The sequence below is a fragment of the Bactrocera tryoni genome, chromosome 3 (assembly GCF_016617805.1).
Source record: "Bactrocera tryoni isolate S06 chromosome 3, CSIRO_BtryS06_freeze2, whole genome shotgun sequence".
NCBI lineage: Eukaryota > Metazoa > Arthropoda > Insecta > Diptera > Tephritidae > Bactrocera > Bactrocera tryoni.
The window spans coordinates 74,525,624-74,550,169 of NC_052501.1; the positions used below are offsets into that span (position 1 = coordinate 74,525,624).

General features: G+C 34.9%; 1 protein-coding gene across 6 annotated transcripts in view; it reads right to left on the minus strand.

Moving 5' to 3' along the window:
* The window catches only part of LOC120770293 (kinesin-like protein unc-104), a 68,607-nt gene extending 45,268 nt beyond the window's left edge, over window positions 1–23,339 (minus strand). For 5 of the 6 annotated variants that reach the window (XM_040097643.1, XM_040097648.1, XM_040097644.1 and 2 more), the window contains exon 1: window positions 23,253–23,339. The gene's annotated coding sequence lies outside the window, so the exon portion shown is untranslated. Of the gene's footprint in view, window positions 1–2,625; window positions 2,784–23,252 lie in introns of those variants that run through there. The other variant, XM_040097641.1, reaches the window with a different exon arrangement.
* Window positions 23,340–24,546: the final 1,207 nt, after the last annotated feature.

Consider the following 24,546-nt stretch of genomic DNA (forward strand, 5'->3'; position numbering starts at 1 on the left):
AAATTTTAGTTTTTAATATTTTTTTTAATAAAATTTTAGTTTTTTAATAAATTTTTTTATTATATTTTTTTTTTTTAATAAATTTTTTTTAATTTTTTTTAATTTTTATGTATAAAAAAGGTGGTCATTGAAACTCATTTAGCAGTCTAAATCATTGATAAGCTCTCCGAAAATCAATTGAACCAGACATAACCAGTAACTAACCTGATATAGCCCGATTTATAACTGTTGTCTATAAATTTTAAACATTTCTGCTTCAAGTAGAAGATTAGAAATTCTTGAAATAATTCAAAATTTATGCAGAGCTTCTGGTATATGGAATAGTTAACACAAGACAGGGACTTACAATTAAACCTTTGCAATAAATAGTCTTTGCGCATATACATTTAGTGACGATTTAATTTTAATTATGTGCTTTTTGGCTCATACGAAGTCATTCAAAATATAAATTACAACCTCGTAACTCAACCACCCACAGTGGTCCATTACAGGCCAAGTTTTCAAGGACCAACAAATAAAATCTGTCATGTATTTTACAAGGTTTACCATAAAAAGTAATGTAAGTGCCGCCCACGAGCTACTCATGCTCAAACTTACGGCTGCTTGCGCACCAAAAACTATATAAAAGACGTTAAAATGAAAAAAGCGTAGCCTAACATTAGGCGCTACCGCTGCTTTAGCCACAAATTTGCTGTCACACACAATAGTACAGTGTTTTGTACATACTGAAATTTACTACAAAGCGTTTACTGAAAAATTATTGACTGCACAAAAGCCTATTTATGTTTGCTGTCATGAAAGTGTGTATACATACATACATATGTATGCTGGGGTGTGTATCTGGGTATGTTGCCAACTTTGTTTGCATTGTCATGACCTTTACTAATAAATTTTCATGTTGATAGCTTATATGTGCAGCTACTTGGAGTGTGACTTAAGGAGGAGACCAAAAAAAGAGCGTACGGCGTGTGCTGGCGCCTAAATGTAGACAATGTTTTGTGACTCAATAGTATTTGAGCACAATTTTAATGTATTGAGTTGAAGAAAAATATGCTCGTAGGTGAGTGACTATTTTGTGTTTAATTTGAGCATGTGAGCGCCTAAAAATATGCAGAGTGTTTGTAAATTATGCGGAGAAACCGAAATTAAAATAAATGTACATACATATGAGAAACATATGTATATGTATGTACATATATAGATTTTTAGAATGTTTTCATTATAGGTTTTTTTTTTGAGAAGGCTACGAGTGGTATTGTGGAAAATTTTCATATGCTCGCCTAAAGGTAGGCAACGAATTTTTTATGATAATGCAGACACTCATGCAGACTGTTTTCAAGTTACTTTTCCTTAAGAAGACAACGAGTGATATTTCCGAAAATTTTTATATGCACGCCTAAAGGTAGGCAACACATTTTTTTAGAACTATGAAAGAATATAAAGAAACCTAAAAACGCATAACTGCGTTGTATGAAAATATTAGGTGAAAACGACTCTTTGACTATGACTCTTGACTCTTTGCTAATGTAAAATTTTCATATGCGCCTAAAGGTAGGCAATGAATTTTTTATGATAATGCAAACACTCATGCAGACTATTTTAAAGTTACTTTTTTTAGGAAGGACGAAGTGGTGGAAAATTCTAATATACACGCCTAAAGGTAGGCAACAAATTTTTATAACTGTGAATGAATATAAAGAAACCTAAAGGCACATAATTGCACATAATTGCGTTGTATGAAAATATTAGGTGAAAACGACTCTTTAGCTATGACTCCTGACTCTTTGCTAATGCTAATGTCGTGTAACTGTCGCAGCGCCTGTATGTAGGCAAAGTATTTTTAAGAAAATGTGCCAATGAGCACAAATTTAGTTAACTTTGAACTGAAAAGCGGATATTTATTATAAAACGTAACTATTTGACAGTAAAGTATACATTTTTTAATAAAAAAGTAAAATGAAAGCTAAAACAACAAATTAATGTGAACAACTAATATGTATATGAAAAGTTTCGATTCGCAAAATGATGACTAATTTTCATAAGTACAAATTTTGACTACTTCGTTTGCATTTTTTACCAATTGCCAAACTGAAGACAACAAGTATTATACGTAAAAACTGAATAGAAACAATTTTGCGCAGGTCACTTTTAGGCTTTCTATATATTCGTCATTATATATAGCATTTAGTTGTGCTCCTCTTGTTGTTGTTGTTGCTCATCATTGAAATGTAAAATTTCCAAAAGCGATTCCTTGGTCGCCGTCGCAGTCAATATTAGAAAGACCAGAATTGATGTTAGAAATAGCGAGAATAGCAGTAAATAGCCAAAGGCGCACATTGAGGTGTTGCGGGAGGGCCGAAGCAGTAATTTGGTGTGCAGGGCATGGCCAAGGCACGCACTAGCACACGCACACACGTAAAGTTAAACGCAGCTATGGAAAATCACACAGTCAGCCCGTCAGCTAGCCAGCAAAGGCCAACATACACAGTATAGATGGGTGAAAATTTTTCAGCTGTTGGTATAACAGTTATTCGGAATACATATTTTTTTCTAATCACACACAGTCACTGCGTTTATTTGCATTATTTGAACTTTTAAATACTTTCAATATAGACTTTTTCTCACTTTTTCTTATATTTCGCTTGTAATTTTGCATATGCAGTGCCTTTTTTGGCTTGCTTTACGTTTGCAGTGTGATTTTCAATTTTTCTGTACAAAATCGATAGTAGCGAGCACTTTATTTCAGTCTGCGCGTTAACGTAACAAACCAACCTGACACGAGCTGCGAGCAACCGAGTACTACGAGGCTTAAGGGTAAGCCAGACGTTAGTAACCTGAAACTCGCTGCTCGCATGAGTCAAACAGCAGCGACGACGACGACTACGACGACCTATACGACGAAAACGGCAACAATAATGTTGACTACGACGATGACGACGATATTGACTGTTGTTGGGGGTGATGAGAGTCAACGAAGGCAATACTGAACTACAGTGAAGCAAAATGATTTTAAGTGGTTGTGATAAAATAAATATAGTATGTACATACATACTTTTTTTTTTAATTTGAAGAAGTTGTTTTTAAAGAAAATTGAAATCTTTTCCAAAATTCTATTAAAAATCAATAATCTCTACAATAAACCTTGACAAAAAATTATTTTTGTAAAGTTTCAAAAAAAAATCGAAAACTTTTGTTTTCTTTAATTCCGAACCTGTGTAACTTTTTAAGATGTAAAATTTCAAAAATTTTCGATTTTCAAAATTTTCAAAAATTTTTTGAAAATGGAACTTTTACCTACATATATTCCAAATAAACCATTTTTAATCAAGTAAAGAAATTAACAAACAAGCAAAAACAAAAATAAAAAAATATTGAAAATTAAAAAATATTAAATTGAAAATTGAAAATAATTTTTTCCAAAATTTAAAAAAAGCAGTAACCTCTAGATTTAACATGGACTAAAATTTTTGTTTTAGGTTTTCGTAATGTGGGACCAGTGTAACTTTTTAAAATTTTTTTAAATTTACAAAATTTTTGAAATTTTTGAAAAATAGAACTTTTACCTACATACATATATTCCAAATAGACCAGTTTTTATCAAGTAAAGAAATTAACAAACAAGTAAAAACAAAAATAAAAAAAATATTAAAAACTTAAAAAATAGGTATTCAAAATCAAAAAATATTAAATTGAAAAAAATTTTTTCCAAAATATAAAAATATCAATAATCTCTGGATTTAACCTGGACTAAAATTTTTGTTTGAACATTTTCCAATAAAAATTTCGAAAACTTTTGTTTTCGGTAATTCTAAACCAGTGAGACTTTTAAGATTTCAAATTTCAAAAATTTTCGATTTTCAAAATTTTTAATGAATTATTACATATTTATTTTTAAACTTTTAAAAATTTTTAAAATTCTTTATTTTCAAAATATTTTAAAATTATACTTTTACCTACATACATATGTACATATATTCCAAAGAAAGCATTTTTTTCTCAAGTATAGAAATTAGCAAATAAGTAAATACAAAAAATAAAATAAAAAAAATTCAAATAAAAAAAAATGAAAATTAAAATGGAAAATATTTTTGTTTCAAAATTTTATTAAAAATTAATAATCTGTTTACTTAACCTGGACTAAAAATTAGTCTCGAAAAAATTTCTGATTATTAAAAAATATTATTTTGGAAATTTTTCAATAAAAGTTTTGATAATTTTAGTTTTCTACATTTTTTTGATGCTTTCCAAAATTTTAACAAATTTTTGTTTTACGTAAATATGTATGTTATTTAAAAAAAAATATCCTTAAACATCAATAAGCTGCAGTAACAAATTTGGCCAAACATTATTTTTGAAAAGTTTTTTGAAAAAAGTTTGTAAAAATAATACTGTCCCCTTTTACCCACAAACATATTTTCCAAAGTTTCATCTATTTTTTTGTCAAGTAAATATAAAGAAATAATTAAATAATTTAATACAAAAAATTACAATCGATATTTGTTTTTGAAAAAGTTTTGAAAAAAAAAGAAAATTGCTTCAAAATTTCGAAAGTTTTTGTTTTTGGAATTTTTTTCCTGTTTTCCAAAGTTTCAACAAAATTTTAAATTACGCAAATACTGTATTTAAACAATTCCACTAAAAATGCAGATTTTTTTTTGCAGTAGTAAACTTTGCTAAAAATTATTGCTAAAATATTTCGAAAATTTTTATTTTTCAAAATTAATAACATTATTATTTATTTTTAAGGCAAATGTATATTATACATATTATACATTATATTGAAACAATTAATTCGATTTTTTCGAAAACTTTTTATTTAAAATTTCAAAACTTTTTGGAAATTAAAAGCACTCAAATTTATTTCCAAAAAAATTTCCCAAAAAAAATAGCATCGAAATAATGTTCCACGGAGAACGTTAACCCAATTTTTGTTTCCTTTCAAACCCGAAATTACTTGACATTATTTAGTTTGGGGATTCTTGACATATTTCACTACTCGGAAAGAAGTTCTTCAGCCCTTGTGTTGAGCTTAGAAATTTTAGTCTTCCCTGCTATTGGATGTATGACCTCAGAGTAGTGGTGCTTAATATAAAATTTCTAAGTTTTTCAAACACTAGAACGCACCTCTGCCTCGGTGTCCGCAATAATATTTTGGTTCACCTCATATCCAATCTAGTACGCGTTCTGTACTATTTATTCTATTGCCTATCTGACTGAACTTCTGATGACCCTACGCTCAAACCAGGCTTAAGTATTGGACTGCTTTATTTGAAGAATTACTGTCAAAGGCTTTCTAAACTTACATTTAGAGTTTGAGAAGGGTTATGGTCTATACATTAGCTTACAACATAATTCCAGGTTGGGGACTATATTTTTGCCACACTATTATTGAAAGAATTATTCGACATTCATTGCCTTCGAAGAAACATATATTGTGGACTTCTTTATCTTCTTTATTGGCTTAGACATCCCATACTCGGTAGTAGCCGAGCTTATATATTCCAGGCTGAATATATGCAATACTAAAGTATGTTCAAATAGAATCAATTTAAAGAATTTTAAATTACATTTTCCTTCATATCCACGCACGTTCTGGAACATTGTGCCAACGCGCTACCATATCGTCATAAATCAAAATAAAAAACAACAAATAAGCTACGTAAAGAACCCTTCGTCTGACGCATGCGTCTTTTGGGAATTGAACTCACTCGTACGCTCTTCTAATAAGTATTGCATTACCAACTAATGAGAGTGTGGGAAAAGTGAGTATGCCAACTTAAATTATGCATTAAGCACTTACAAAAACCGACTCAAAGGAGACGAAGAAATGATTGAAGAAAGCTAGCAGAAGGACCATAAGGAAAATTCGGGCAGACGTATGCATCTTAAATAAATTCTTACATATTAATGAAATGAAAAAATTTAACTTTCGCGAAAAATAAAATGTCAAATTAATTTCAATTTCATTGAAAGTTAAGGATTTGAAAATAAATGAATGAATGAATTATTATTTATTTTTTGCCATTGCAGTTATTTATTTACTTTTAAGATAGACAATTTATAAAATTTTTGATTCTGATAAGTTTCGAAAATTAAACTTTTATTTTTGAAATTTGAAAACTTTGGTTTTCCAAAAATTTCAACTAATTATAATTTTTGTTTTTTCAGTAATTTTTTATATACTTTGAAGATTTAAAATTTACAAAAGTTTTTATTTTCCAAATTTTCGGAAATAAATCTTTTATTATATATGAATAATATGAATTTTTTTCCCCAAAATTTTCAACAAATTATTTTTTTTTTCTAAATTATTTATTTAGTACTAAGATTTAAAATTTATAAAATTTTTGATTTTAAAATTTTCGAAAATGATACTTTTGTGTTTCGAAATTCGGTTTTGCAAAATAATTTTCACTTTAAGTAAGTTATTTATTTACTTTTCAGATTTAAAATTTATAAAATTTTTAATTTTCAAAATTTTTGAGAATGAAACTTGTATTTTCGAAATGTGTAAAATTTTGATTTCCCGAACTTTCAACAAATTATTATTTTCTTTTTCAATAAATTGCTTCTTTACTATTTAGATTTAAAAGTTATAAAACTTTTCATCTTCTAAATTTTCGAATATTAAACGTTTATTTTAGAAATATGTAAAATTTTGGTTTTCTAAAATTTTCAACAAATAATTATTATTTTTTGTAAACTATTTATGTACATATAAAATTCAAAAATCATAAAATTTTGGATGTTCAAAATTTTCGAAAAGACTACTTTTATTTTTGAAATTTGAATAATGTTGGTTTTCCAAAATTTTCAGCAAATTATTTGGTTTTTTCAAAAATTATTTATTTACTTTTAAGATTTATAATTTAAAAATTTTTGATTTTCAAAATTTTCGAAAATGACACATAATTTTTGATAATTTGAAAAATTTTGGTTTTCCAAAATTTTCAATAAATTATTTTTTTTGTCAAGTTAATAAATATGTTATATTAAATTTAAGTAAAAACAATATTTATACAGTTTTTTCGAACTGTAAAAATTTGGTTTTCCAAAATTTCCGAAAACAAATTTATTTGCTTTAAGTATAGAAATATTGTATATGTATATGTACATACATATATATATATATATAAAATTCAGTAAAAATTCTTAGAAAATTTTAGTTTCCCAAAAGTAAAAGAATACTTTTTAGATTTTATTTATATGATATACATAGTTTTTAAATTTTACTTTTCGAAAATTCACAAATTCTTCTTTAAATAAATAGATAGTAATTTTTTTCAAAATTTTCGAAAATTACTTTTGAAATTTTTTAAAATTTAGAATTTCGTCATTTAAAAATTTTATTTTCCAAAATTTCCAAAAAAAAATATTTTTTTCAGTAATTAAAATTGAATAAAAATATCTTAATTAAATAAATAAAAAATTAATTTTGAGGAAAATTTTTATTATTGTAAATGATTTTTGAAAATTTTTAGTTTCCCAGAAATTAATTTTGTATATATTTTTTCAACTTAATTTATATATTTCCAAAATTCAAAAAAATTTTCTATTAATAAAGACATATTGATCTTTTTTCGAAATTTTCGAAAATTACTTATGAAATTTTTTAAAATTTAAAATTTCGTCATTTAAAAATTTTAGTTTCCAAAAAAATATTTTTTTCATTAATTAAAATTGAATAAAAATATCTGAATTAAACAAATACAAAATTAATTTTGAGTAAAATTTTTATTATTGTAAATGAATTTTGAAAAAATTTCGTTTTCGAAAGTTTATTTAAAAAAATTTAAGTAAATTAAAAAAAATATTTAAAAATATAACATACATATATTTTGAGTATCATTTTTTCGCTATTACATTTGATAAATTTAGTTTTTGAAAATTTACAAAAAAAATATATGTTTTAAGTATATAATTTCAAAATTCAGTAAAAATATAATTTCAGCAATTTATTAAAATTGTTAAACTTTTAGTTTTCCAAGCTCAAATAAAAAAATATTTTTTTTTCTTTTGTAATTCAAAATTAAACGTAAACTACTTTTTTTTAAATTAAAAAGTAAATACTGTCAAACCCTCTCGCCAACCACTTTAAACGTCACTTCCATAACATTTTCCATGTCACATCCACGCTCTTAATGTTTAATGTTGCTTGTCAACTTAGCACTAAAACACCAACAACAACATCAATTGCTACAACAACAACAATTGTGTTAGATTACAGCATTAAAATTCAATACATTTTGGCAGCTGTTGTGGTTGCCACCAACAACTACCGTTAGAATGCTTGAAAATGTCCTCTAATATTGCTGCCAAAAGCAATAATTTTCGCACACACCCACACACGTACACGTGGGCGCCCACAAATATGCGCGTTGCTTTAGTTTATCAGCAGCCTGCTGCTGTCAGCGCCTATGGACATCATTTGTCGCTGAGCGACGCGTCATCTGACTCGTCATCACCATCACTGTTAGCAACAAGAACAACAGCAACAATAAATATAATCAGTTTTCTGTTTAAATGCATGTACATATGAATGCGCGTGTGTGTGTGTGTGTGTGTGTGTGTGAGCAACACTTAGCGCTGCGCCAGCAAGCTGGCTGACGTAAAATAAAAATTTTATTGATTTCTAGGTTTGTATGCGTGTCTTTATGTGTGTGTGTGTGTGTTGGTAATTGACACTGCTTATCTGAGTGTATGTGTGTGTGTCACTTGCTCTTCAATGGGTTTTCTCTTGATTTCATCGGCTCTGACAAGCCATTTTGCTATTTTTCGCCTCGAGAATCAGACACTCAGTCGGCGTGTCGTTTTCTTTCGTCGGCTTGCTGATTCCTGCTCATTCTCCAAAAGTCCGTAACACTTCTCTACTTTGTTAGCCTCATATACCGTTACTTTTCATAGACAAATATATGTATGTAAATATATGAATTTTTATTTATATTTGTCGGTCTTCTGTCATCTTTTAATTCTTTGTCATCGCAAATACTTTTATTGGTCTGCTGACATTGAGGTTATGTTTGTTGCCAACACACATATGGCGCTAGTTTTGCAAAACTTGTTCAGTCAAGCAAATAGTCGTATAAACGAGCATTAATTTTATCCCTCTTCTAACCACATGACGTCGAAAGTTTGGTACGTGAATCAGTGGGAGTTTTGTTAATACACGCGTCGTTCGGAAACAAAAGTTTTGCGATTTCATTAGCGTTAAAGTTCATGAAATGCGATCTTCAACTAATGCCTGAGAATATCACAAAATTATGATGAGAAGATACAACCATAACTGTAGAAAAGCTTATTTCTCAACAATTTATTCAATGACCTTGAAAATGGTTGTCTACTTTCGGTGAAAATTGAGGTTAAATTCCATTAATTTATGCAAAGTCTTCTAAACACAAAACAAAAAAAAAAATGAGAATAGTCTAGTATATAACGATAAGCACGCGAAGCATATGGGTCTGTTAGTGAACGAAGGTAAGACAAAACATCTCCTGTCATCAAACAAACAGTCGTCGCACTCTCGACTTGGCTCCCGCGCCACTGTTGACAGTCATAACTTCGAAGTCGTAGATAACTTCATCAATCTTGGAACCAGCATTAACACCAAAAACCATGTCAGTCTCGAAATCCAAATCCAATAACGCTTGCCAACAGGTGCTAGTTCGAATTGAGAAGGCAATTGAGAAGTTCGTTCGCGATGATTAGAGACCAAACTCTATAAGTCAGTCATTATTTCCGTCCAGCTATATGGTGCAGAGGCCTGGACGATAACAACATCTAATGAGTCGACGTTACGAGTTTTCGAGAGAAAGGTTCCGCTGAAGATTTATGGCCCTTTGCGCATTGGCGACGGCGAATGCCGTGTTCGTTGGAACGTTGAGCTGTACGAGATATACGGCGACATTAACATAGTTCGGCGAACTAAGAGACAGTGATTACGTTGACTAGGTCTTGTCGTCCGAATAGATGAAAACACTCCAGCTCTAAGAGTAGTCGACGCAGTACCCGCCGGCACAACCAGAGAAAGATGAAGCGCTCCACTCGGTTCGAAAGACTAAGTGGAGAAGGACCTGGCTACACTTAGAATCTCCAATTTGGCCCCAAAAAGCGAAAAGGAAGAACGACTGGCGCGCTGATGGAAACACGGCTATAACCGCGTAGTGGTGTCTACGCCAATAAAGAAAAAGAAGTAATTTTCTAGAAATTAAAGACAAAGAGAATGAGAATCGACCCCATGGTAACACCTCATGCTTTCCCAGATAAAATTAATGACGGCTGATGTAAGGTTATGGTCGTTTGTGGACTAAGAATTTGAAAAAAAAATCAATTTTTTGGACGTGTGGTTTTCAATGAAAGAATACTTTTTGCGGAGTTGATCATTTTGACAGCTGTCACCGGATTAATACCCAACTTGGTTTGCATTTTAGAATGAACAGTCTTACTCCGGAACAGGGCTTGGAAATTCTGCGAATTTATTACAAAGTAATGGTTCGGGAGCTTGGCCAACGCTGGGCAAGATCCTTTTAGTTCAAGATCGAACGCAAGAGGTCTATCCTTTTGGTATCAGTAAAGCTAGTCTCTTCCTAGTTGTGGAGCTTTCAGCAGGCCATTGCCCTATTGGTGTACATGCCGTAAGGCTGGGAATCATACCAACCGCTATCTGCAGAGGCTGTGACGAAGGAAGAAGACAAGGTGGAAACAACTCAACACTTACTACTTGACAGTCCTGCATTTGAAAGGTCAAGACTTAGGAGCGCATACCTTTAGACATCCCACCGACCTGGCGGGAATGGAAATTAAACGACTGTGTAAATTTGTATTGTCTACTAAGAGTTCTGCCAATTTATAAGTTCGAACACAGGAGTTTTTCTTTTCTATGGCTTCACAAAGGACTACACATAGCAGTGCACGTGTGATCTTTCGAGATCAGCCGTCTGATCTAACTTAACCTAAGCTAGTCTAGCAGAATCGGTAATTCAAGCAATCATAGATCTATTTCACACCACGTGTTCTCTAGTCGATAATGCACATTCTCAGAACTCTTTACAGTTCAAAAAACAAGATGATCACTGATTTGGAGTGACTCGAAGCCTTGGTTGAGACGCTGTTAAATCCACGAAAAGTCACTGTTTGGGCAGAGGGCATAGGTGGTCCACATTTCTTCAAAAACGGAGCCAGCCATCGCTAAAGAAAGTACGTAAGACTAAAAAAAGATAGACTTTTAGACTCGGCCGCTTATTTGGCGAAATCTGCGAAAGTTGACCTAATGCAAGAATGCGTTCAAGAAAGTTAAAATGCGCTCGCACCAAAACCTATTATATCTAAATGGCAATATGAAAGCCTTCAAAGCGACATTACAATTGCCACAACGCTTTATCTCTCATATTAGCTCACGTAACATTTTATAAAATTTTATTCCCCTACAAGTGCACCGTACACGGCACACACGGCGTATGAGTGTTGGCTGCCGCACAGAAATCCATTAAAACTATCTCCTGTTTATTGGCACTTGCCGAGACAACACGAGCGAATTTTTAATGCCTGCCGCAGCTACAATTCACCTCACATCTTCGATTCGTGAAATTATTTGCTCAGCGCACGCACACAACCAGACACATGCACACCGGAAGATGGACGAAAGCAGCAGTGGCTTTGGTTGAAGCAGAATTCGATTCAACAAATATTGCAATGCAAGCAAGCTGTGCAAGCATTTGAGCATGTGTGGCGCTCTGTGCATATAAATCTATTGAATATCGGCAGTCATGCAAGTGCATTGTACAAACATACAGACAAATGAAAATATTGGCACAAGTAGGCGTGCGTGTGTTTGTATTGTGCGCACGAGTTGAACTATTCTTGGATGCGTCATGCAAACGCCCAGCCAGCGCTCAGTATGCAAGGTATGAAGTTGGCAGCTGAGTTGTGGAAAAAATATATATACATATATGGTTTATGTGAGATTTTTCTACAAATATATAAACTACATATGAGATATATATATGAAATGTATGTATTTGCCTTACCCAATACAAGGGTGTAATTAAGTTGAAGTCTGCTTTTACGCTTATAAAGTAAAAAATCGGCTAATTTTTATAAAAATACTTTCTCAAGATTTTCAAAATCGGTGAGTTAGCGAAATTGTAAGGGTCCACTTGACGTGCTTTGATCTTCATATTATTTTTAGCAAGCACAAGTTTGGTTATTGAATTCGATGATATTAAAGTATATGCTCTTTGAGATTGTTTTTTTAAAAGGATGTAATCTGACTTGTTTCTGGCTCGGAAAATGATAGACTTCGAAAAAAGCAAGTGCTCTCAAGTAACTCAACTAACAACATGACTTGAACTTCTTCGTAAAGTGGGCGTGACGAAATATACATCATCTCATTAACTACTGTAGCTAGCAGGTGAAGCTAGTATGAACGCAGTGAAAGTACAAAATTAAGAAAATATATACATATATTTATTTTCTCAAAATGCTTTTGGAAGACAAAACGTTAACTCCGGTTGCACCGAAGCTATAATACACTTCACATAAAAAAATCCTCAAAAGATCATAATTCCCAACGCTCGGTTTGTATGGCAGCTATATGCTATAGTGGTCCGATCCGAACAATTTCTTCGGAAATTGTATTATTGTCTTAGGTAATAAGCCATGCAAAATTTCGTGAAGATATCTCATCAAAGAAAAAAGTTTTCCATACAAGCAATGGAATCTAATCGTTTATTTTGTATGGCAGCTATATGCTATAGTAATCCGATCTGAAAAAATTTTTCAAAGATTTCATATCTGGCTTAGAAAATAATTCGTGCCAAATTTCGTGAAGATATCTCGTCAAATAAAAAAGTTTTCTATATGTATGCTATAGTGATCCGATCTGAAAAGATCCTTCAGCGATGACAATATTTCATTAGACAATAACCTATGCCAAATTTCGTGATTATATCTCGTCAGATGAAAAAGTTTTCCATACAAACACGTGAATCTGATCGTTCATATTGTATAGCAGCTATATGCTATAGTCGTCCGATCTGAAAATATTCTTCAGAGACCACATTATTTCATTAGAGAACAACCCATGCCAAATTTCGTAAAGATATCTCGTCAAATAAAAAAGTTTTCCCTATAAGTACTTGAATCCGATCGTGCAAGACCAGTCTACAAGTACCCAAGAAACGTATTGAACGTCGATTCAGCGTGTCACGAAAAGTAGCAACTTTGGCTAAATTGGCTCACTTGTAGTAGACTAGTCCGATTCTGTTCTCAGACACTAGCAGAAGCTAGCTGGAAACAAAATTTGGCAAAATGACTCCACTCAATAGAAAAAGCTCCAATATACATAGTATAATATTACATATCGTCACCTAAATTGCAAAACAACGTATCATCAAAAAAGTCGAAATTGAGTTTTGTATTGCTTACGATTCAATACATCATATTACATATATGTAACATAAAATTTTCAGCTGCAGCTGTCAGAATAACCAATATATTGGGTAGTCGAAAAAGTCTTTTCGTATTTTTTCAATAAATGTCGTTGCAGTCGTATATCTCCAGTGCTACCAATCACATTGTGTCATACCATATAGTGGAATAGTTGGAAAGGTGAAGTTTTAAACTTCATTTAACCACAAAGAAATTAAATTCGGTGAAGTTGAAAAAAAGGCTACAGCTGTTCAAAAATGAGTGAAAATAGTGAAGAAATATACATATTTCTATATATTGAAATTTTTGTATTAAGAAGGGAAGAATGCCACGCAAGTCACCAATGATATTTGTGAAGTTTACGGAGACAATCAGTATCAGTTCGTGTAGCACAAGAATGGTTCGCTCGCTTCTGTTCTGGAAATCTCGATGTGAAAGATGCACATCGCTCTGGTCGACCTATCGTTGAAAAAGTCGATGAAATTATGGAAAAGTTTGATCAGGACCGCCACATAAGCAGCCATGACATCGCTAGGAACTTAATATACATCATCAAACAATTTTGAACCATTCAAAAAAGGCTGACTACGAAAAGAAGCTCGATGTTTGGATACCAAATGAATCGTCTGTAAAAAATTTAATGTACCGAATCAACATCTGCGTTTCTTTGCTGAAACGTAATGAAATCGAACCATTTCTGAAGCGAATGGTAACAGGAGACGAAAATTCGATCAAATTTGACACTAATGTGCGAAAAAGATCATGGTCCAAGCGTGGTGCAGCTCAACAAATGTCGCAAAGCCAGGATTGCGGCCTCGAAAGGTTATGCTGAGTGTTTGGTGGGATTGGAAGGGAATCATTCAGTGAGCTGCTCCAGCCTAGTCGAATGATTGATTCTACATTTTAGTGTTAACAACTGATGAGATTGAAGCAAGCAATCGAAAAAACGGCCAGAACTGATCAACAGAAAGGGCTTCGTCTTCCATCAGGACAACGCTAGACCACACACATCTTTGATGACTCGGCAAAAACTGGGGGAGCTTGGCAGGGAAGTTTTGATGCATCCACCATATAGCGCTGACCTTGCACCATCGGACTACCATGCATTTCGGTCAATGCAGAACTCCCTTAATGGAGTAAAGCTCGTTTCAAGTGAAGTCTGTGAAAATTACTTGTCGCAGTTTTTCGCCGAGAAACCAGAAAAGTTTTACACTGATGGAATAATGTCTCTAGCGGAAAAATGGCAAAAATTTGTCGATCAAAATGATACATATTTGGTTTATTAAAGTTCATAATAAATACAAAAAAAAGTTGAAGTTTGATTAGAAATACGAAAAGACTTTTTCGACTACCTACTATATGTTTCAGATTATAATCCATGGAGCCGTTGTTGCTGCTCTTGGCTCATAAAATCAGCGAATAGTTCTGTCCCTTTTTTTCCTTCATGGAGTGCCATTTAAAGTGCTTGGTAGGCAATCAATCAAGCAAAAATTATTAAAAATGGTGAAAGGAATTTTTTATAAACAAGCAATTTCAATAATTTACATTTTTTTCGTATTTATTAGAAATTTAAGCCGACAGTTAAAATCTATAACGAAAAAAGCGTCTTTATGCTTTGCCAAGGGTTGGCATTGCTACAATTCGGAGACGACTGGATAGATCGCGCTTTATCAGCACATATTTATGCAAGAACACGCGCATAATCAATTCTTCTTAGAGCAATGACAACAACAACAAAAAAATGAAAACAACAACAGCAAAAACATAAACAACAAGACTCAGCTTGCGTAAAGTACAACAAAGAGAGCGAAAAAGTATGGTTAACAAAAAATTAATGTGTTGTTGTTGTGTAATATGTATAAATGCACATACATACACACATATATAATCGATGTCAGCTCAAAGGAAAACAAGGAGGAATTTTTGCGCAGCTTGTGTCAGTTCATATTAGCGAATTCTTGCGATATCACGACGACGTAACTACCAGACAGTGATTAAACTGTCAAGTGAGTTGGAAGCGAAACGCAGAAGAAACAACAATATAGACAATAAATAACAAAAAATTCGCAAACACACAAACACACATGCGAAATATGCATGAATTCTAAAGACTCGCCAAGGACAATGGAGACTGGCTGTGTACCGTTAGCTGTCAATGACACGCACGCTGAGCTTGTATGCTTGTATAGCGCATATACTTATATGTATGTAGCTTTAAAAGTGACAACAACAACAACAAAGACAAAGAATTGCGAAAAAGACGAAAAATTTCAAACCAACAATAGCTTAAAATTGATAGAAGGTGGAACAACAACAACAGTACATGCATATTTGTTGCTGAATTCTTTGTCAGCGCAAAGCAGACAAGCTGCCCACACGCGCTCACACATACGCACAAAAACAAAAAAGTGCACAAAAATCATATAACGGTGTAAACAGCACGGTTGCGAAACAAAAATACATAAACACAGAGAAAAAGAGAAAAAGAGGGTTTAAAAGCCCCACACAAAGCTACGCCACTGCAGCTGATCTATGGACGTCGCAAAATTTGGCTTTGCCACTAACTCGACTTTAAGGTCAACTGACTGACAAAGGTGAAAGACTTGCAGTTTTTTGTGGAAAATGTTAATTGATAGCTTTGCAGCCTTTAACATGCAAGAAGCAGAGGAGCAACACAGTTGAGGGGTGAGCTTATGCAGTTCGGAAGCTCTTGCGGGACGCTTTGTTGATATGAGATTAAACGTAAGCGAGAATAATTTGTTAGAATTATGCTACAAGGTAGTTACAGCCGCGCATTATCACGCCGAGGGACCTGACCTGACAAAAACTAATCCGTTGAATAACAAAGAAAGCTTTTCCCGCGAGCTTTCACCACCTGTAAGCCTCAAATTTTAGTTCTACCATTCATTTATTCATGCACCATCTATTCGAAGGCTGTTGAAGACTTGGAGAAACTTTCATATATCGCTGAGTTCAAGTTAATAATAATTAGGAGCTAAAGCTCGGCTAAGTTACTAGCGAGCGTGTAAAAGCTACATTTTGTAGAAAGAAAGTTCGTGACTCTTTCAGGGGTCGATTTTTTGACTATTATATTTTATGTACGCTCCGAAAAGTATACCTCATTGGTATGAATTTCTTTCATAACATTCAATTCCGGTACAGAATTGGCTGATCTTTACTAGAATGTAGTAAAAGAAATCGTGGAGCCATTAAGGCTAAGTCTAACTGCTAATTTTAAGAGCTTAGAGGGTGAACAAATGCATTGCATGAAAATGTCTCGACAAAGTAGTATTGAATTGACGGTAAAGAAAAGTCTCGATAAAAAATGATCTTTGAAGTTAACTACTGAAATAAAAAAATCCGAAAAACGAAACCTCAAAGAAACTCCAGTCACAGTTTTATGATCAAACCAATGAATGAGTTGATTGAATATGAAAAAGTAAGAAAGCGATAGTGGTAATCCTTCAAAAGGAGCTTATGTGTTCCTCAGTTATGAAAAAGTTACTGATCATCGATTCTACTAATGTAGATTAAATTTGGAGGAGCTATACGCTATGCTCCACCTAGGAACTACGGGAAAATATATATACTATACTTGGGTGTGATTGGTATCAACCAACATATCTTCTACTGAGATAAAGAGAGAGTCGAAGTTTGCTTCGAAATTGTAGTGATTTCAAATCCTTTTCCAACAAAGACTTGAGATTCAACGTTGTGGGAGAAATAGTTTCATAGTTCATAGTTTCATAATCCAAGCAGTGTACAAAAAAAAAATCGCTATGCTCGATATTTGAGCAGAAAATAGGAGCAGTTTAAAACTGCGATACCATGAAAGTCCATATATACACCTTTACTAGTTTGTGGGCAGTACTTCTGCTCTCATTTGAGGTCACTACCTTGTTGTTATCTAAAAAAAATAGTGTTTCACAAGTCCCTTATGAGATGGCGCTGAAAATCGCACTAACACTACTCTTTACCAACTCACGGCTGAACTACAGAACTCACATCATCAAGGCACTGGAGAAAAGGAATATGGTGATTCCAGAATGCAAATGGAAAGAGGCTGTACTGCGATAGCTGAAACCATTGTGGGGGAGAGTAAGATTCGTCTTGGTGCTACGAAGTGCAGCCCACAGGGTGAAGTTCTAACCGCCCTACTATGGAGTCGAGTAGCAGATGCCCACAAGCAATGGGATTCGGTGCCAGGAGTAGGCCTCTGATATTATCATAATAGCACGAGGTAAATTCGAGAACACTTTCTGCGACATAGTCCAAAGAGGCTTAAGTCTAGCTAAGGGATGTGTAATACGGTAGGTTTAGATATCAACCCGCCAAAAACAGCTGACGGCCTGTCTCTTCCGGGCTTGAGGCGCCTAACACTTGACGGCGGGGAGTTGGAGATGTCGAAAGAGGTCAAATTCCAAGGACTCACATTAGACTCAACCTTACGGTGGAAAAACACGTAGAATGAACACTGTTCCGAGCCACCAAAGCACTCACGATATGCAGACGCCTAGCCGTTAAATTCTGGAGCTACAAGCCAGGTATCATCAGGTGGCTGTATACTAGGGTGATTCAAAAAAAAATTTTTTTTTTTGTTTGGTACTCTGAAAAATAGTTTCCTAGACACCTCTAAGAAAGCCTCTCCAAAAACCTATGAGTTTCATCATTCATAATGATTTTTTTCATTGAGTTATAAAATTCATAAGAAATAAAAAATTTTCTCAAAAATAATCAAACTTCAATCGTTAATATCTTTTAAACGGTTGGGTTTACGAAAAAATCTTAGTAGACCTTTTTTGTAGAGCATTCAATTTCCTACAAAATCTAAGGAACAAGATATTTTTTCAAGTAGTTGGAGGCGAGATATGAATTTTTCTATCTGATAATAAGAAAAAATAGAAAACTGTATGTAGAAGGACCTTCCCGTTACAATTAAGAACTCATGCTTGGAGAGGCTTTCTTAGAGGTGTCCAGGAATTTTTTTTTGAATCACTTTACTGTATACCATGACCTTAGGTCTCTTATGGAGCGGTTGCTAACTCAACTTCAGCACTTGAAGTCATGCTGGTGCTCACTTCTTCTTCTTAATTGGCGTAGACACCGCTTACGCGATTATAGCCGAGTTAACAACAGCGCGCCAGTCGTTTCTTCTTTTCGCTACGAGGCGCCAATTGGATATTCCAAGCGAAGCCAGGTCCTTCTCCACTTGGTCCTTCCAACGGAGTGGAGGTCTTCCTCTTCCTCTGCTTCCCCCGGCGGGTACTGCGTCGAATACTTTCAGAGCTGGAGTGTTTCCATCCATCCGGACAACATGACCTAGCCAGCGTAGCCGCTGTCTTTAATACGCTGAACTATGTCAATGTCGTCGTATATCTCGTACAGCTCATCGTTCCATCGAATGCGATATTCGCCGTGGCCAATGCGCAAAGGACCATAAATCTTTCGCAGAATTTTTCTCTCGAAAACTCGTAACGTCGACTCACCGGTTGCTGTCATCGCAAAAGCCTCTGCACCATATAGCAGGACGGGAATTATGAGGGACTTATAGAGTTTAGTTTTTGTTCGTCGAGAGAGGACTTTACTTTTCAATTGCCTACTCAGTCCGAAGTAGCACCTGTTGGCAAGAGCAATCCTGCGTTGGATTTCCAGGCTGACATTGTTGGTGGTGTTAATACTGGTTCCAAAATAGACGAAATTATCTACAACTTCTAAGTTATGTCAACAGTGACGTGAGAGCAAAGTCGCGAGTGCGACGACTGTTTGTTTGATGGAAGGAGATATTTCGTTTTGCCCTCGTTCACTGTCAGGCCCATTTTCTGTGCTTCCTTGTCCAGCCTGGAGAAAACAGAACTAACGGCGCGGGTGTTGAGACCGATGATATCACGGCTACGCTTCACAATTTCACTGTAAACTGACTATCTTAATATTATTTAATATTTCTAACTTGCCTACACTAAAGTCCCTTTCAGCCCACGGCTGACATTTAAATTCACATTAATATAATTAAAGCATCATTTGCTGACTGAAATAATTAATTTAAGCAGATAAATCAAATTAATCTCGTACACACAAACTGCTGCTTCCAAGAATTTCAAAGTTTATAGGCAGCAACTTTTCGCTCTACAATATTTCGGCAGTCACGCTGGATACACCTTTATTTTGGGTGATATGTTTCAGATGTTCATAAATTGTGTTTAGCTGATGCTGCGAAGCAATTAGTGTCAAATTTATTGAATTTATTCGACTGACTTAATTAAAAAGTCATCCTACGAGCGACTGAGTCGACATATAGGCAAATATATACAAACCTAACATACATATATACGCACTGAAGAGAAGAACCCTCAACTATAAATATGTAAATATTTTTCGTGTGAAGTCACTGAACGACCTTTACCTTTCAAAAGTCCAGCAATTCGAAAGTTCGGCAACACAACAACAATGCCAAAAAGTGCACGCACTAAATAAATAGCCTTGCGCTCTAAGCTCACACAAAGAGAATCGCTGTGTGGAACTGAACTCAGGCGGCAAAGGCTGCAACGAGCTGCGGGTAAGCACAGCTGTTTAGCGCTAAAACAAAGCAAGATTTGATGAATTTTGCAGTGGCGGCGCTACTTTAATGAGAGCAAATGCGAGTGAGTGCCAGCTGCAACTTAAATGTCCGTATGGTGATTTTAGTAGCCCGCGGCCACAGTTGTGTTAAAAGTGAGCAGCCTGAGTGAGTAAGTGAGCTGACACGCACCACCTTCAGGGGTTCAATAAACAATTAAACAGCGGGGGCGACATTTTCCCGGTATTTTTTGGTAAACTCGGTGCGATTGCGCCACAGACAAGCAATTGAACTCACATGCGACACGTGCCCCAAATTAAATCGCACACAAATGTAATTGAAAATGTTTGCTCTCTTACTTTTGGTCCCAAAGGGCAACAGCGTAAATAAATTGAAATTAAATGAAGCAGCGAGAAAAGGAATTGGTAAATAGCAGACATGGGAGGAGGGAACATTGTTGAGTGAAATGCGTAGTCAGGATGTTGTCAAGAAATATGGAATATCTATGGTATATGAAGTTGAGCGTTGAGTTGGGGTATAATCAAGAGCTATATTTTCAAGATATTTTTAAAAGAGGTAGATCAAAGAATGAACATTAATATGAAACAACTGGCGCTTACGGTTATGCTCGACAATTGATAATCGAGTATCTGCCATTATTTGTGGGTGTAAGGCTTGAAACAAGGAATGTTCGCTGTCGAGAAGCTGTAATCACAGCAGACAGCCGAGGTTCTTTCACTCCTGCTCTCTGAGAGCACTTGTCAACATTTTGGTATAATGGAATTGTGGGACGGCATCTCAAACTTCTTATATACAGCTGTAAATGAAACCGTTGGTTTTCAGAAAAGGCAAAAGAACAGCTGGTTCGTTGAAGACTGCCGTATCACAGTGAAGAGAAAACAGACTGCCGATCTCGCAACGTTACAATCGGCCACAATACGTGCGGGATGGGATAGATACCGAGAGTTGAAGAAGGAAGTGAGACGCATTTTCAGACAGAAAAAGAAAGAGGCCGAAATGCGTGAGTACGAAGAGCTTGATAAGCTGGTCGACAGGTGTAGTGCTCAAAACTCTACGAAAGGATGAGGCGACTAAACGAAGGTTTCAAGACTGAAGTTATGGCGGGAATACTTCTGCAAGCAAAATACCAGGAGATGGCGAACCCGATTCCCCAATCGATTACGATGCAGAGGGCATTCCATTTCCCGACCATTAAGAAGTTTGGATAGCAATTATCCGTCTGAAGAACAACAAAGGTGCGGGTGCCGATATTTTGTCGCCAAAGCTTTTCAAATACGGCGGCGATGAACTGAAGAGGAGCATAGATCAGCTTATTTTTAGAATACATCGATATGATTGACCATAACAACCGTGGAGCAGCAGAACTAACTACTTTCTTCAGGTTGGACAAATAAACGAAACAAATGGGTCTGGTAGTGAACGAGGGCACGACGAAATATCTTCCGTCATCAAAAAAACCGTCGCTTCATACGCAACTTGACTCCCACGTCACTGTTGACATTTCGAAGTTATAAATAATTTCGTCTATCTAGGAACCAGCATTAACACCAACAACAGTGTCAGCTTCGAAATCCAATGCAGAATATCTTTTGCCAACAGGTGTTACTTCGGACTGAGTAGGCAATTGAGAAGTAAAGTCCTCTCTCGACGAATAAAAGCCAAACTCTACAAGTCTATCATCGTCCCCGTCCTGTTATATGGTGCAGAGGCTTGGACGATGTCAACAACTGATGAGTCGGCGTTCCGAGTTTTCGAGAGAAAGGTTCTGCGGAAGATTTATGGTCTTTGTGCATTGGCAAAGGCGAATACCGCATTCGATGGAACGATGAGCTCTATGAGATTTACGACGACACTGACGTTGATCAGCGAATTAAAAGACTGCGGCTATGCTTGCTAGGTCATGTCTTCCAAATGGATGAAAACACTCCAGCTCTAAGAATATTCTACGCAGTACCCTCCGTGGGAAGCAGAGGAAGAGGAAGACCTCCACTCCGTTGAAAGGACCAGGTGGAGAAGGACCTGGCTTCGCTTGGAATATCCAGTTGGCGCCACGTAGCGAAAAGAAGAAACCACTGGCGCACTGTTGTTAACTCGGCTATAGTAAGCGGTGTCTACGCCAAGAAGTCTCTTCTTGGTCTTGATTTAAGACTTGAACTTCAAAACTGCTCATTTCTAAGCTTCAAGGGTGTATATTAGAACGGGTAGATTTTATTTGATATGAGGGAAATGTTCTACAGACCATTCTGAAAAACTTTACCTAGGAGAGTATAGGTCTAAAACTGGTTTCGAGCCAGCGACTTAGAGGTGAAGATTAAAAAATCTGAACAATCGGTTGTATGGGAGATATATGATATATTTGTCCGATCTAACAGATTGCGACAAATGGTCAGTAGTATATCATTTTTTTTCATTCCGAAATCTCAAAAAATGAAGCACAAATTTTTACGATTTTTCGTGTTTTGGCTCTATGTAATCCGAACCGATGTATAAACGTTATTTTCGTAATCCTTATGCATATATATGGAAATATATGTAAGCATATAGGTCTACGGCATAACTATGTGCGCCAGCCCATGAGGGTTAGCAAGCTTGTAAAATGTGTGAATGAATTTGCGCATCGATGGCGCTCATGTGGGAATGAAAACAAGACCAAAGGCGACTAAGGCAAAAAAAAAACAAACACAACTGAGAATGGCGTAAAATATGCTTGAAGTCAAAAAGCGAACGCATATACGCAACGAGGCGCAAATATTTGTACGCACACAAACAATATGTGCCAACAACAAACAAACGCCATAAAGTAAGCAAAAGCTTAGCAACAACAACAACCAATCGCCAAAGGAATATATTTTGTCAGTGTGGAAAAAATAGTGTAAATGACTGCATACAAACATACGTAACATATACCATAATAAATATTTATTTATTTGGTACGCATTATATGTATGTGTACATATGTATGTATGTACTACATATGCATATGCATAAGTAGATGTGTCTAAAGCCGCCACTGCCCTTCTAACCCCAATGGATTTTCGGTCAGTCATGAATGAGTCATACGCAAGTCGCACCAAATGCCATCACAGCTTTTTTGTGTGAGGCGCAATGTCCTGTTTTGACTTTTTTCCAAAATTAAGGGCGGCATGTTTATATCTAAATAAAGCCATATCTCTAAATAAAGCCATACTAACAATAATTACGGCTTATTAAGTTTTTATTTATTATGCTTGGCTAAGATTTCTGTAATGTTTACCTTGAGTGGGAGTATCCCAAATCCGAAGCTTACTTATGCTATGAGGTCAGGAAGTTCAGCAAAATTTGCCTTTGAAGAATGCGCCTGAAAATATGCAAAGAAATACAAAAAATTGTTTAAAGTTATCACTTTTCAATTTATATAATGTTCAATATTAGCAAACAAATATATATTAAAAAAAAAAGTTTAAAATTTTTTTTCCGTATGAGTTACTTACACCTTTTTGCCTACCAATAATTCTTTAAAACATTTACCTCTCAAAATTAGCTTATTAAGACCTTTAAGGAGTCATCCCATGTGATGAGCTCAAAAAATCGATTGAATTTTTTGTTTTCAAAAATTTCGTTTAAAAGACACAGCAGTTGTAAGAAGAGCTGTTCGGCCGTTAAACGAACTTGAAACTTGAAACACGCTTTTCACTGTGTTTTTCAAACTTTCCTCCATCGTATCTCTAAAATGGCTTGACCAAATGACTTGGAATTTGTAGATTTATAGAGTACAGTCCACACATATAAACGCATGCAATCCCTAACAAACGGACCGTCACATGGGATGACACCTTAAAATGATAGGAACCCCCTTGCGTTCTCCCACAATTAGTTCACTCAGACCTTTAAAGAAATAGGATCTACAGACAGAAAAGAGCTGGAGCCATATAATATTATAGAAATCGGCTACGCCGAAGCGATATATATAAGACGTTCCATTTAAAACCGGGCTCTTGACTGTATTCGAGTCCGCTCATGCTCCCATTGCTGGAGGAAAACCCCATTTAATATGGTCTCTTTTCTTTCCAAAAAGTATAGTTAAAACTGATGAAATAAATGAAAAAGAAGCTTTAAAACTCATTTCTGAGAGGTTGAAGGAATATGAGTTGAAGTCAAAAGCCATTGAAAGATGATATTACAGAAATGCTGCTGTGGTGTTGTAATATGTGAAACTTGGCCAACCAGCTAAATCAAGGGTGAAACCGAATATCCATGATGCAAAGGTAGAGCTCTGGTGATGGGATCAGTAGAGTAGTATGAGCATCTAAAACCTTGTAAAACTATTAACAGACAAATAACTTCAAGATGAAGTGAGCGTTTGACGCTCGGGAATTTCCGAGTAGGAACGAGGAAATAATTTGTCAACATAATAACGCTCGGCTTCATGCCACAAGACTGGCTATATACTATTTGGAAATCAGCGGCTCGCAAAGAATCAATGCAGGATGAGACGGTGCATTATATGGTTCAAAAACCAAGAGCTGTCGGTTTATAATTCCGACCTTTTTTACAAATAGCTCCCCGCA